At 50.9% G+C, this 14,886-nt stretch overlaps 1 pseudogene; it reads right to left on the minus strand.

Moving 5' to 3' along the window:
• Positions 1-13,954, minus strand: part of LOC149337386 (uncharacterized) — a 34,923-nt pseudogene extending 20,969 nt beyond the window's left edge.
• Positions 13,955-14,886: the final 932 nt, after the last annotated feature.

Consider the following 14,886-nt stretch of genomic DNA (forward strand, 5'->3'; position numbering starts at 1 on the left):
CGAAGTCCTTTGCGACATCCTCCCACCCGACCTCCTGCGTCGGCTCACCTACTCTGCTTTCGGCGGCCGGCCATACGATGAGCTGCGTGCGGCCGTCTTGGCGTCCTTCGGCGCCTACTACGTTCCGCCGCCGCTCTACGACGCAGCGGACCCGTTTTCGCCGCCGCCAGCCTCTGGCCCTGCACCGGCCTCGCTCGCGCCCACGCAGCCTTCATCAGAACCCGGCCCGCCTCAGCAGTCCCTCGCCGCATCGCCGCCACTCCCGTCCAGCGTCTCCAGCCCGGCTGTCTCTCTCGACGCCACCCCAGGTGGGATCAGCACGAGCTTCGCCTCGCGTCCTTCTCCCACTACTATCGTACCCGCGTCTCTGGCTCTGCCTCTTTGCGCTTCAGTGGCGTTGTCGCCAGAGCCTCCTGCAGCCAAAGACGACTCTGCGGCAGCAGCCGTGCCGAGGCTTCCGGCATCTCCATCTACCTCGTCACTATCGCCAACAGCTCTGCAGGCCTCTTCTGTGAGGTTGAAGCCGTCGCCCGCTGATGCTAAAGAGCCCTCGACAACGACCAAGCCTGCTTGTCACACTCCCAGCCCCTCAGAAGGTCCGCAGAGCACTACTCGTCATCAGGAGCAGGATGAGAAAGCCAACCCGATGACAGCAGTAACAAGCACGGCGATCGCCTCCAGCCCCACTTTGCCTGCAACAGTTCCTGACCCAGTGTCAGCGCTTGCTCTCAAGCCCGACCATGCCCACACGCGCATCAGCACTGGCCAGTCGCTCCGGACGGCCACTCCCGCTTTACCCCAGCACCTGGAATTGAACCCAGCAACTTCCTCCGTCATCACCACAGCTGTCACCGTTGTCTCGTCGGTCACACCTGTGCCAACCCTAGTGGCCGGACCGCACTGCTCGCGCCCTACATCAGGGGCACCTGAGCCATGTAAGCCAGCCATTTCCGCCTATTTGGACGACTTGAAGCTGGCGCTACAGCAGCGACACGACACCACGCTAAAGACCACATCTGTCCACGGAGCCGTTTCGACCGCTCCCTTGCTTGTGACGGAGTACTCTGTGTGCCAGCTTCCCGCCGACATCAGCTGCAACGGTCCAGCACCAATGACACTTGTGCCAGCGGGCAGCACTACAGTCGGTGACGGCCCCACCATGGCCTCCATTGCCCTAATATGCTTTGTCAGCTCGGCACCCTGCATCATTCGCCCATTGCGCAGCAGCCAGGCTCGTCCACCTGAATCCGCGCCCTCCACCCGACGGCTCTTCCCGGACCCTGACATGAACTTACCGGACCCTCCCTCCATCGCGTGACCTCCATCCGTACCCCGTCGGCGCGTACATTTCGCCGTTCCGTCTAGGCGGGGGGCCCTGTAGCGCCCGGCGACGCTATAAAGCGCCGGCGCTGAGATCGGCGTTACAGCGCGCGCTAGAGGAAAATAAAGACGGACAGCGCGTGCTCGTGGCGCACGCCCGGCACGGGCAGTCCGGAACTAGAAGCCTGCCACGCTGGTCGTCTCTCTCTGGTGCTCCGCTGCGACCCCGCAAATCCTCAACAATTGCAATAAAGACCAAAGAAAATATTCCATTCAAAGAAGCGAGGAGGCGTTTTGCGCTTACCAATTCATTCTCCTTCACAGGAAAACCCAACTTCGCTGATGTGGTGCGCGGGGGCGTAGCACCACACAACGCTCCGGCACCTGCCGAGGCCAGTTCCAGTGCGCCTGTAGCAGGGCCACCCACGCTCCAAGCAGGGACAGCGAAAGCTGCTCTGCCAACTCCAAGCCAGGGAGTGCCGGCCCATGGGTCAGCATCCCGCAGGACTTCCCCCCGTCGGGGGAGGCCTGACACCAACACATCCGCGGCTTCCCCGCGGTCTTCCAGCACCTCCAGTGAGGTGATGGAGGTAACTCCCGATCCGCCCGCTTTGCAGCGGCGGAATCACTCTCTTGAGCGAAGAAAAGACAGGACCCCGATAACGGGCCCAGAAGACAAGTAAATCCCTTCCGTTCTCATCCAAAAACATAAACATGACTTTTCTACTTCAATGGAACTGTAGACGATTGCTTAGGAATTACAATGACATAACACATTTTCTTGGGTCAATGCTTCTTGTAGCTTTGTGTCTTCAGGAAACCAACCTCGGTCCACAACATACAAATATCCTGAGACATTATAAAACATTCCGACGCGATCGCGAGCATGCCAACAGATTCTCAGGATGCGTCGCAATTGTCACTCAGAGCGTTGTCCCTGCAAAAAAAATCAATCTTAACACAAAACTGGAAGCGGTTGCGGTTAGCGTCGTTAGCTACAAAGCCATAACGATATGTTCTGTATATCTTCGCCCGCACATGACATTAACAATACAAGATTTAGAAGGCCTGAGAAATGAACTACCGGAGCCATTCCTGGTAGTTGGTGATCTTAACGCTCACTCACCGTTCTAGGGAAGCGAACGCTGTGACTCGAGGGGCCAAATCATAGAAAATGTTATCCTCTCAAATAAGATCTGTCTTTTAAATATAGGAAAAGCAACATATTGTTCCCCAAGCTCGGGATCGATGAGCTCCCTCGATCTAGCTTTCTCATCGCCATCTGTTTTTAACGATTTTAAATGGGATGTCATGACAACCCGTATGGCAGTGATCACCTTCCAGTACGAATTAGCTTAACATCTGCACCACAAATAATCCCTACAAAGCCGCGACGCTGGAAGCTGCATTTAGCAGACTGGGAACTTTTTAGAGCAAAAGCCAGCTTAGAAAATATAGTTTTAGATAATTTAAGCATTGAGCAGATAAACGAATTGTTCACAAATTGTATCGTAACTGTCGCACAGTTAGCTATTCCGCAGTCTTCAGGAGTGGTGTCACAAAATCGCAAAGTGTGGTGGACAAAAGACTGCAAGGAAGCAAAAGAAGAACGAAATAGAGCTTGGGGTAAGTTTCGAAGGTATCCGACACATGAGAACCTCTTAAATTTTAAAAAGGCGAGAGCTAAAGCTCGGTACGTTCGTCGCAGTGCTGAGAAAGCCTCATGGCAGAGATATGTTTCATCCATCGACAGTTCAATTACATCAAAAAAGACGTGGGAACAGGTGCGTAAATTAGACGGCAAAATTCTCTCCCTTTACAGTACCACTTCTAACAGCCTCTGGAACACAAACAAGTATAGATGAACAGGCTGACATACTAGGACATTTCTCTAACGTTTCAAGCTCTTCAAACTACACACAATCATTCTTAAAGGACAAAAACACAACAGAAAACCAGAAACTTCCAACGACTGGCAGTACAAACGAAACATATTGCCGCGAATCTTTGTAGCGTTTGTTTGTTGTTTTTATTTGTTCATGCTTCAAGGCTGCCGGCACGCCGCTTTATCGCTTCGTTTGTGACGCAAGACGCGCCTAGAAGTATCTCGATTAATCTCAACCGGACGGAGCCGTTTTCTAGTTTGCGCCAGAATGTTCTAGTAACTTCTAAAGCTTTATCTGGAAGGTTCGCTATCGGCTCTAAAAAGAGCACGGCCGACAGCGGCGGGCATTCTGTTCGACGACCGCCGAGCACGCTGGTTGCTACGCCGCCGCCGAGTGATTCAGTTCTTTGCGGACGCAAGTCAGCCCGAATAAAGAGTTTCGTTTCGAAGACATTCTCGCTGTGTTCCTGTTCGCCGGACTTCAGTCACCACTACGTGACATCTGGTGGAGGTGCTAATCTGCTATCCAGCTATGCCCCTCACGATGGAACCTGGTGCACAGCCAACGCCTGTCGTGCTTCGCCAGCCCCGGGAGCCACCGACATTTCGTGGAGAACCACACGAAGATGTAGAAGACTGGCTGGACATGTACGACCGTGTGGCAGCACTGAACGCCTGGGACGACAGCTCTAAGTTCCGAGACGTTTACTTTGCATTGGACGGCCCTGCCAGAACGTGGTTTGAAAACCACGAATCTTTTTTGGCGACCTGGGCGACCTTCAAGAAGCAGCTCCTGGGTACGTTTACTAGCGTCGTAGGCAAAGAAAGACCTCAGCTGCTTCTAGAATCACGCATCCAACACCCGAATGAGACTGTGACCGAGTACGTAGAAGACATGAAGGGCCTTTTTCAACGTGTCGATCCTGGCATGAAGGAGGAGAAGAAGGCGCAGCTTTTGATGCGTGGTGCTAAAGAGGCACTTTTCGGCGGTCTGACCCGCAACCCACCGACGACGGTCGCTGAATTCGCCACTGAAGCAGCCGCCATAGAGAGAACCTTGGAAGCACGAGCCCGTCATTTTCCTCGACAGCCTCAAGTGACCTCGACTGCCCTCTCGGATGGCGCAGCATTCGGAGGCAACCTGCGGGATGTTATCCGCGAAATTTTACGGGAAGAGCTGCGTCGCCTGCTACCATCTTCCAACCAGCCTCAAGTCGCGACGCTTGAGGAAATCGTACGTGAAGAAGTGCAGCATGCGCTGGGCACCCCGTCATCTCCGCCTCCTGTTGAAGCTCCAGCCTTAACCTACGCTGCCGCACTACGCAGTCCTCGGCCCCATCGCGAGAACCGCTTTCCACTTCTTCGACGTGAACTAGCTGTTCCCGAACGCCGTCCCCCTGCCCCCGCCCGCCCAGCCTACGACCGACGCCCAAGCCCCAGGAAGTGCGACGCCTGGAGGACTTCCAACAACCGCCCGCTGTGCTTCCATTGCGGCGAGGCCGGTCATGTACTTCGCCACTGCCCATACAGACGCATCGGTCTGCGTGGTTTCGCCACCGACGCCCCACGACCGTTCCCCGGCCAGCGACCACGGGAAATCGACGACTACCTGCGCAGAGGGGAGTACGTGTCGTCAAGCCATCTTTCTCGCTCCCCGTCGCCGTCTACCGCACGATTTGCATCACCGAGCCGCACCTACGCCGCGGCTGTCCGAGGAAGGTCCCCTAGCCCCCGTAGGGGAAACTAAACAAAGCAACCTGTGGAGGTCAGGTTGCTTGCCGAGGAAACGACGAAGATCCTCCAGCGACCACGCCGTATGAAGACGCCGCACTCTCTACACCGACGACGCATACAACAACCTCGACCACGACGCAAACCACCATCAAAACTACGCCGCCATCAAGAAAAGCTCCGACCACACGACCCACCAACGATTCACATACCCGACGAAGCCGTAACCCGACGCCGAGGACGACGTGTAACTCCAGAGCCAGGACATCCGACTTAGAAGTGGTTATCGACGGCCGGAAAGTCACCGCTCTTGTCGACACAGGAGCCGATTATTCGGTGATGAGCGGATCATTCGCTGCGCAACTAAGGGAAGTAACGACCGCTTGGGACGGCCCACAAATTCCCACCGCATGGGGCCACCTCATTACGCCATCAGGACGATGCACAGCGCGAGTGACTCTCAAGGTACGTACCTATCCCACGACCTTTGTAGTGCTACGGCAATGTTCCCGCGAAGTGATCTTGGGCATGGATTTCCTTAATTAGCATCAAGCGATCATCGACCTGCGATCCAAGATGATCACATTTTCCACGGACGAGGACATTCCATCGATGAGAACTCCGGAAAATCACGTCGCACTCAGTCTCCTGGAGGAACAAGTGACTGTAACACCCCGCTCAAGCGTCATCATCACTGTAGGCGCCACGGAAGCGAATAACACTGAAGCCATTATCGAGGGGAACATGCAGTTGCTTCTCGACCGAGGGATCGGCATCGCAAGAGGCATCGCACATTTCCGCAAAGGACAAGCCGAAGTATTGTTCACTAACTTCAGCGAAGAATACCGGCACGTTAACAGTGGAACGACGATTGCATTCCTCGACGAAATATCCGACGTACGAGACTTCTTCACGCTCTCCGACCCACCCGTAGAAGATTCGCCTTACCAAAAGAACTCGCCCACTTTCGATATAAACCCAGCCCTGCCCTGGAACAGACAAGACCAGATTCGCAATCTCCTTCGAAGCTACAGCGAGTGCTTCTCGTCATCGCCGAAGGTCCGACAAACGCCGATTGCCAAACATCGCATTATAACCGACCAGCACGCCCCACCTCTCCGCCAGAGCCCCTACCGAGTGTCGCCGCGAGATCGACAAGCCATCCGGGACCAAGTGGAAGAAATGCTGCGCGACGACATTATTCAGCCTTCAAAGAGCCCCTGGGCGGCACCTGTTGTTCTAGTGAGAAAGAAAGACGGTGCACTTCGATTCTGCGTTGATTACCGCCGCTTGAACAACATCACAAAGAAGGACGTCTACCCCCTCCCTCGCATCGACGACACACTGGACCGGCTCTGCAACGCCAGGTATTTCTCATCAATGGACCTCAAGAGCGGCTACTGGCAAATCGAGGTCGATGAACGAGATCGCGAGAAGACCGCATTCATCACTCCAGATGGCCTCTTCGAGTTCAAGGTGATGCCGTTTTGTCTCTGTTCCGCACCAGCGACATTTCAGCGAGTAATGGATACAGCGCTGCCAGGCCTGAAGTGGCAGATTTGTCTGGTATATTTAGATGACGTCGTTGTTTTCGCCTCGAACTTTGAGGAGCACCTGAAAAGGCTTCGAACAGTACTAGACGCAATCAAATCGTCCGGGCTAACCTTGAAAGCAGAGAAGTGCCACTTTGCCTATGAAGAACTGCTGTTTCTAGGCCACATTGTTAGCAAGGAGGGAGTACGCCCAGACCCGCAGAAAACAGCTGCTATCGCAATGTTTCCGCCACCAGCCGATAAGAAAGCTGTGCGCAGATTCCTCGGTCTGTGCGCGTACTACCGACGATTTGTGAAGAACTTTTCCCGCATCGCCGAGCCACTCACCCACCTGACAAAGGCAGACGTGCCATTTAAATGGGAAGCGCCGCAAGTGGAAGCCTTGAACGAACTTCAGCGTCGTTTACAGTCCCCACCGATCCTCGCGCACTTCGATGAAAACGCCGAGACTGAAATTCATACCGACGCAACTAGTGTGGGCCTAGGCGCTGTCCTCATTCAGAAAATTGACGGAGTGGAGAAGGTCATCGCGTACGCTAGCCGTTCCCTGTCCAAAGCAGAAGCTAATTATTCGATTACTGAGAAGGAGTGCCTTGCCATCATCTGGGCTACGTAGAAATTCCGCCCCTACCTGTACGGACGACCGTTCAAGGTGGTCAGCGATCACCACGCACTGTGCTGGTTCGCCAGTTTGAAGGACCCTCCGGCCGCCTCGCTCGATAGAGCCTGCGGCTCCAGGAGTTTGATGTAACCGTCGTTTACAAGTCCGGACGCAAGCACTCTGACGCCGACTGCCTGTCACGAGCCCCTGTAGATGCACCGCCGACGGACGACGATGAGGACGCCTTCCTGGGACCCATCAGCTTCAGCTCTTTTGCACAACAGCAACGCTCGGACCCCGACATAAAATGCCTCATCGAATACTTGGAAGGCAAGGTTTCTTCACCCCCCGCCTCTTTCAAGCGAGGATTGTCTTCGTTCTGTTTATAGAACGATGTCCTCGTGAAGAAAAACTTTGCAGCGAACAAGACAGCCTACCTCCTTGTTGTACCTGTCAGTCTGCGCGGAGAAGTTCTTCAGACCTCACACGAGGAGCCGACAGCTGGACATCTCGGGTTTTCTCGCACTCTCCGCCGCATTCAGGACAAGTATTACTGGCCCCGACTGTCTGCCGATGTCGCACATTATGTGAAAACCTGCCGAGATTGTCAGCGACGAAAGACCCCTCCAACCCGACCAGCAGGATTTCTGAACCCCATTGAACCCCCCTCAAGGCCCTTTCAGCAGATCGGCATGGACTTGCTTGGCTCTTTCCCGAAATCAACATCTGGAAATAAGTGGATCATAATAGCGACCGACTACCTGACCCGCTACGCCGAGGCAAAAGCTCTACCAAACGGAACAGCAGCAGAAGTCGGCAAATTTTTCGTGGAGAACATTCTTCTGCGACACGGCGCCCCCGATGTGCTCATCACTGACAGAGGAACAGCATTCACGGCGGAACTGACGCAAGCCATTCTCCATTACAGCCAAACCAGCCACCGGAGAACAACTGCATACCACCCGCAGACCAACGGACTGACCGAGGCCTCAACAAAACCATCGCCGATATGCTCGCCATGTATGTCGACGCCGAACACAAGACCTGGGACGTCATCTTGCCTTACGTAGTCTTCGCCTACAACACCGCAGTGCAGGAGACCACCCAGATGACGCCTTTTAGGCTCGTCCATGGCAGAGAGGCCACGACCACGCTGGACGCCATGCTGCCGAACGTTACCGAAGAAGATAACGTCGACGTCGCCGCCTACCTACAACGCGCAGAAGAAGCCCGAAGACGTGCCCGATTAAGGATAAAAGACCAGCAGCGGACCGATGCCACACGCTACAACCTACGAAGACGCAACGCGGAATACAAGCCAGGAGACCGAGTCTGGGTCTGGACGCCCATTCGCCGCCGAGGATTGAGCGAAAAGCTTTTGCGACGCTATTTCGGCCCGTACAAGGTTCTTCGCCGGCTAGGTGAATTGGACTATGAAGTCGTCCCTAACCAAATGACTCAATCCCAGCGACGCCGCGTACGACCAGAAGTAGTCCATGTCGTACGCCTAAAGCCCTATAATGCACGCTAAAGGACGCCGTGTTTCCACATTCGGTGTTTATTTTTTCACACAATCTGTTTTTGATTGTTGATAGCCGCATTATGTTCTAAAGCATCGAGTCGATGCTTCTTTGAGAGGGGAGTAATGCCGCGCATCTTCGTAGCGTTTGTTTGTTGTTTTTATTTGTTCATGCTTCAAGGCTGCCGGCACGCCGCTTTATCGTTCGTTTGTGACGCAAGACGCGCCTAGAATTATCTTGATTAATCTCAACCGGACGGAGCCGTTTTCTAGTTTGCGCCAGAATGTTCTAGTAACTTCTAAAGCTTTATCTGGAAGGTTCGCTATCGGCTTTAAAAAGAGCACGGCCGACAGCGGCGGGCATTCTGTTCGACGGCCGCCGAGCACGCTTGTTGCTACGCCGCCGCCGAGTGATTCAGTTCTTTGCGGGCGCAAGTCAGCCCGAATAAAGAGTTTCGTTTCGAAGAAATTCTCGCTGTGTTCCTGTTCGCCGGACTTCAGTCACCACTACGTGACAATATAATACAATATTTACAATTCAGGAGATCCAAAACGTACTGTCCTCCGCTAAACAGACAGCGCTTGGCCCGGATGATGTACATTATCAAATGCTTGCCCACCTGTCCGAAGCTGTTGTAGCAGCACTTCTGCAATTTTTCAACAAGATATGGGTGTCCGGAAAGATGCCAGAGGCTTGGAAAAAAGCAGTTATCGTACCATTCTTAAAACCTGGAAAGCCGCCCACATCTCCTAATAGTTATAGGCCCATAGCTCTTACAAGTTGTATCGCAAAATCATTTGAAAGTGTGCTGAACGTTGGCCTTATGTTCATTCTTGAATCACGCGAACTCCTTGACATCCACCAGTGCGGCTTTAAGAAAGGATGTTCGACAACTGACCATCTCGTCCGCTTAGAAAACACAGTTCGAGAGGCATTCATACATCAACAACACTGTCTGGCAGTCTTCTTTGACATGGAGAAAGCGTACGATACCACATGGAGATATGGGATTCTACGCGACTTGGCAGATCTTGGCATCCGAGGTAGGATGTTGAACAGCCTGAAGGATTTCCTGTCAGACCGGTCTTTTCAGGTGCGCCTGGGTGCAACCCTTTCGAAGAGCTTTGTCCAGGAGAATAGGGTACCGCAGGGCTGTATCCTAAGTACCACTCTTTTTGTCGTGAAAATGAATACCATAGTGAAAATAATTCCCAACTCCATTATGTATTCCGTATATGTCGTCGTCGACCTTCAGATTGCTTGCACGTCCTCCAACCTGTCAAGGTGTGAGTGGCAGGTACAACTCACTTTAAACAAGTTAGCAATCTGGGCAGACAAAAATGGGTTCAAGTTCTCTTCACAGAAAACAGTGGCTGTTGCTTTCTCGCTTAAGAGAGGCTTGCAGATCGATCCGAACTTATACCTAAATGGAACCACACTACCGGTAAAACAAGAACATAAATTTTTAGGAATAACATTTGATAAAAAACTTACATTTCTGCCGCACATAAACAACTTGAAAGTAAAGGCCTCCCTTGCAATGAATATTCTTAAAGTACTCTCCAGGAAACGCTGGGGATCTGACAGAGCATGCCTCCTTCACATCTACCGTTCTCTAGTGCGCTCATGTCTAGATTATCGGAGTATAGTATACGGCTCGGCAAGGCCTTCATATCTAAAAAGATTAGATCCAGTTCATAATCTAGGTGTCCGCCTTTCTTGTGGAGCATACAGAACGTCTCCGGTAATGAGCCTTCATGTTGAAGCAAATGAGCCATCACTAGAAGATAGAAGAAAAGCACTTACATGTTCATACATTCTAAGAATTAGGTCGCGAACAAAACACGTGTGTTATTCAATCGTCAGAACATGCCCGTCTCGAATAATATTTACAAATAAGCCCCAAGCAACCAGGCCTTTGCTAATGCGGTTTGAGGAGATCTGCCGAGAACTTGACGTATCAGAAACATTACCAAACGTTGCAGAACTTTGCCACGCATTCGCCCCTTGGTACAGTTTTCCGTCGATCTGTGATATAAGTCTTACACAGTTCAACAAGAAACAAACTCCAACAGAACACATCATACAAGAGTTCCTTACACTAAAGAAAAAATATGATATCTACACCGAGTTCTACACAGACGGATCGAAAACTGCAGGTTATGTTGGAAGTGCAGTAGTGGAAGGGAACTGGGAAAAAATAGTAAGGCTTTCTCAGTGTGCATCGGTGTTTACAGCTGAGTGTTATGCTGTGTTTCTTGCTACGGAGAAAATAATAAGCAAGAACATCGAAAACAGTATTATCTACACAGACTCCCTGAGTGTACTGAAAGCACTACAGTCCAGAAATGCAGTCATGCCATCACTAGGTACTGTCATACACAACATAACAAGGATCATAACACAAGGACATAACATAAAATTATGTTGGGTTCCAAGCCATGTTGGAATTGATGGTAACCAGAGAGCGGACGCATGCGCTGCTCAAGCCCGCAACAAGGAAATACAGAAAATAAGCATGCCACATAATGATTCTATGAAGCTAGTTCAGAATAGACTGAGGAACAAATAGCAGAGCACATGGAATAGTCAGATAAATAACAAGCTGCACTTATTAAAACCAATATTAGGAGAATAGAAATCATGCACACATCAGGAACGCTTTTTTGAAGTTATTTTTTGTCGTTTACGTATTGGACACACACGCACCTTACCCACAACTTTCTACTAACAAAACAAGACAAGCCTACATGTGAAAAATGCGGAGATGAACTCACAGTAGCTCATATTTTAATATCATGCATAGAACTTAAAACACTCAGCAACAAGTTTTTTACCCTGTTTTACAACCAACACATCCCTTTTCATCCGTCATTGATTTTAGGTGAAGAAGCTCTTATTGATAAGTCAAGCGTTTTTAACTTTTTAAAAGAAGCCAACGTACTCTCGAAACTCTCAACAATGGTCAGTTTTTTACAACTTGCGAATTTTTTTTTTGAGCCCCACCTCAGCCACCCTCTCGTCGTGAGAAGACAGCTGAGGTCACTATTCTATCGGTTGGGAATTCTAATGCACCTCGGCCACTTTCTCACTCCCGAGAAGACGGCTGAGGTCCCTATTCCATTGGTTGGGGACCTCGAGATCCTTGCACAGCCAAGGATGGCTGCTGAGGTTGCCAACCCTTTTTAAAGCTTTTACCATAAGTCTGTTTTAAAATTCTGTCTCATATTTTTACTACGTCGCACGAATGAACTTTTTAGGCCCTTTACACCGCCGTTCATTTAGACTTTAGTATAACAGCTATTTAAAAGAATTTTCCACACCCTGAGCTTGGCGCATGATATCCTTAGTTGCTTATGCGCCATTAATCCCAACTCAACTCAACTCAACGCAGTTCTTCAGGGAGAGTAGCGCAGCACAACACTAGGCGAGCGTGCGTGACGGATGATCTCATGGGCACACGTAATGGATTTCTGCAGGGGCTCCCTACATCCCGCGAAATTTTATAGTGAAATTTTTCGTGGAGATGATTCCCACGAGAACCTATATCTTTCGGTTTGGTTTGAACCGACGATGTAACAAAATTGTACAGACAAAGAGCTAAAAATCACGCAAAAAAAGCATTCCTGCATTAAAATATTTTGTCTTGCTCACGCTGCGTATGTTGGTGATCTGTCCGCCAGCAAAAAACAAAAGGCGCTTGTATAGCCAAGAAAATTGGTTTAAAAAAGTCCTTCTGCCAGATGGTTCAAACTTCTGACGGCCGTGCCGAAAAGCCGCCGCGGTGGCTCAGCGGTTATGGTGCTCGGCTGCTGACCCGAAAGACGCGGGTTCGATCCCGGCCGCGGCGGCTAGAATTTCTTTGGAGGAGAAATTCTAGAGGCCCGTGTACTGTGCGATGTCTGTGCACGTTAAAGATCCCCAGGTGGTCGAAATTTCCGGAGCCCTCCACTACGGCGTCTCTCATAGCCTTAGTCGCTTTGGGACGTTAAACCCCATAAACCAAACCAAACCAAACCAAGCCGTGCCGAAAAGGAACGCTTGGCACCGTTTTTCAGGCGACGTCATTGGTAGCTTACCTTCATAGAACTTGGTGTCGGCGCCCGCGTTTTACTTGCGAAATAATTAGATAAAGTTTACTCGTGTATTTTATTTCTTGTTTCTTTTTTCTGGCTTATAATCTATCCGTTTTAGATTAGAGTAAGCTCTTCGAGATTATAGCACGGCACTCCACCAACTCAGGCCTGCTTTCACTCGTTGTGTGTCCTCGGTCTTGGAAAAAGCCTCCGCTGGATAGAACGTCCCCATTTTCAAAGTAGAAAAACAATGTTCTCAAACGGATGCAACCAAACGTCCCGTACGTAAACCCTTGAAACGCCAGTGATTTGACCACCCTCCTCGCATCAGGGGGGTTCAGTCCAGCTAGCTGATGGGGTCACCTATTCTAAAAGTACCTAAATCGACGCCGCTGGCATACCTACCTTATTTTTGAAAAACTATTAGAACCTTGCACTCCACTCCTAAACAATGACAACGCTTTCTGTTGTATTTCTTAATGAGAAAAAAAATTGGTTTCGTTGCTTGGTAGAAGGAAGGGAACGACTGCGACGTAAAAACTCGAAGTATGCGTAGCAATGCTACAGGCGAATCACATTCCGGCGCTTATGTCTGTGAAGTGCAAATATTGAAGGCGCCGTTGAAGAGAATTACGTCTGAGCTGAGAATTTGGCCTTACAGACAACGCAGGGAGAGCTCCTGAAACAACTTTAGTGTTGCGCAAAATAGCGCAAATACAATTAAAACATACATGCTGCTTGTTGCGCTAGGTGCGCTCTCCAGCTCAGCGAAAAAAGCAAAACGATTCTCTCAACTGCAAAGCTTCCAGGTCATTGACAAACGACTGTCCTGCCGAAGTGCTTATTGCCGCACCTGTAAAGAATCTGCGGGGGTAGTTCATGAAGAAACATCTACTAAAATCACAAGTCAATGAATGAGAGGCAACGGGGCTGTGGATGGGGCGTGTGAAGCTCTGCCAATGCATCACGTAGGTGGCCCTGACAAGGGCAGTTGTCATGCTTCAAAGGTATGGAGGGCTAAATGTCAGGCGAAGAAGTCGGGGCCAAGTGGAAGTTTATCAAGTTCTCCCCTCAGGACCACACCTGTGGGCTTCGAGCCTTTGAACCGCAGCCTCTTGCAAATTCAATTCTGCCTTCAGGACGCGTATGGTCTTGAGCGTCGTGTTGAGCAGCACGAGGCGATGCAGGTCGATGCGGACCGGGTTCTTCTTCACCTTGCGGAGCTTCTTTTTCGTCTGGTGCAACAGCTTCGAAAGAGGGGCAGCCATTCTTAGCTTGCCGCTGCAGTCACCAGCAAGCACTGGAGTAAAGCTTCTGTGACTCCGACCCCTTTTATAGGCTTAATCCCTTACCCTCGCACGCAGGCTGCGGTCGCGTCCCTACTCTCGACAACAGTCGCCATCTATCGGTGCTGCGTGCAGATGGACTAGGGGTGGCGCTAGCGCCGCTCGTAGGAGTGATTACGTGCTCGCTTCTGTCGTAAGAGAGTTCTAGCATATCGTCGCCGTGTTTACGTAATCATTGGCGGGGCTCGGCTCGCGACTGCTGTGCATGCGCGTCCATTGCCGGGGCGCTAGCACTTTGCGGAATCTCTTCCAGCGTTGTGCGGAGAGTTTGCGTTCGCTTGTAAAGAAACATGGTGGCGCCTTGCACGGCCGCTTCGGGCCTAACACAGCATCGCCGCAGCATTCTACGGCGTCATTTCCGCCTTAATTCGCTCTTAATTAAAAAACTCTCGCTCATACGTAGGGGTTTAAGTGACTAGCCGATGTTTTTTTAGATAACTGAGCAATTTTCGAGCAGTGAAGCCTATCTATATGCCGAGTAGTTTGCGAAAATAGCAACGACAACACTGTAGTTTTTATGCCAGCTTTAACTTTTTCCTCTATATTCATAGTTTTCTTCCTTGAAAAACAAGACTATTTTGGTAATTTTTCTCATATTTATCACTAAGTGAAGAAAATAGTTCCTCCTCCCCAGGGTATGCGCTTTGACTTACTGTCATTGGATGGCACCACTGCGCTAACATCTAAACCATGGAATCAAACATCGAAAGAAGCGGCGCGGCGCACGGCAAAGAGGTGTCGTAGCTGGGTTTCTTACACCATTTGCAACGCAGTAAGCACGTTCCCGAGCCGCCCAAGCTTCTTGTGTTTTGTGTATTAAAGTTGTCTACAGGCCAGGGTATTTCAAAGCACGC

Source organism: Amblyomma mixtum, chromosome 7 (assembly GCF_055824585.1).
Source record: "Amblyomma mixtum isolate Tamu chromosome 7, ASM5582458v1, whole genome shotgun sequence".
Classification (NCBI taxonomy): domain Eukaryota; kingdom Metazoa; phylum Arthropoda; class Arachnida; order Ixodida; family Ixodidae; genus Amblyomma; species Amblyomma mixtum.